Genomic DNA, 686 nt, shown 5'->3' on the forward strand with positions numbered 1-686 from the left:
GCCATCCAGCAGGCAGGGGGTTGTGGTCAGGGGTGGAGGAAAGAAAAGTCCCACCTTCGGACATGTAGTGAGGTACAAAGGAAGAGGGAGTTCGGAAGCCCACAACCGCACAGCCCTCTGGCAGCGACCCCCTCCATAGCGTCAACGGGGCTGGCCTGCAGAGACTAAGTGTGACGGGGACATCTGGTCTGCCCCATGGAAAATGGGGTCCCAGCAGGGCAGCGGCGAATGTGGCGGCGGAGGCGGAGGCGGAGGCGTGAGCGAGCCAGCGGGCGGGGGTGGTGGTATACAGGGACAGAAAAAAAATCCGACCTTCGGACCCGTAGTGAGGTACAGAGGGAGAGGGAGATTAGAAGCCCGCAATTGCAGAGCCCTCTGGCGGCGACTGCCTACATAGCGTCGACGGGGCCGGCCTGCAGACAATAAGTGTGACGGGGACATCTGGTCGACCCCATGGAACATGGGGTCCCAGTACGACACCGGCGGATGTGGCGGTGGAGGAGTAGGTGGAGGCATGAGCGAGCAAGGGGGCGGGGGCTGGTGGTGGAGGGGGGGAAAAATACTCCCACCTTCAGAAACATAATGAGGTACGGAAGGAGAAGGAGTAGAGAGGCCCGCAACCGCAGAGCCCTCTGGCGGCGACCCACTCCATAGTGTCATCAGGGCCGGCCTGCAGAGACTAAGTG

Source organism: Eulemur rufifrons, unplaced genomic scaffold, assembly GCF_041146395.1.
Source record: "Eulemur rufifrons isolate Redbay unplaced genomic scaffold, OSU_ERuf_1 scaffold_97, whole genome shotgun sequence".
In the NCBI taxonomy this organism is placed as follows: domain Eukaryota; kingdom Metazoa; phylum Chordata; class Mammalia; order Primates; family Lemuridae; genus Eulemur; species Eulemur rufifrons.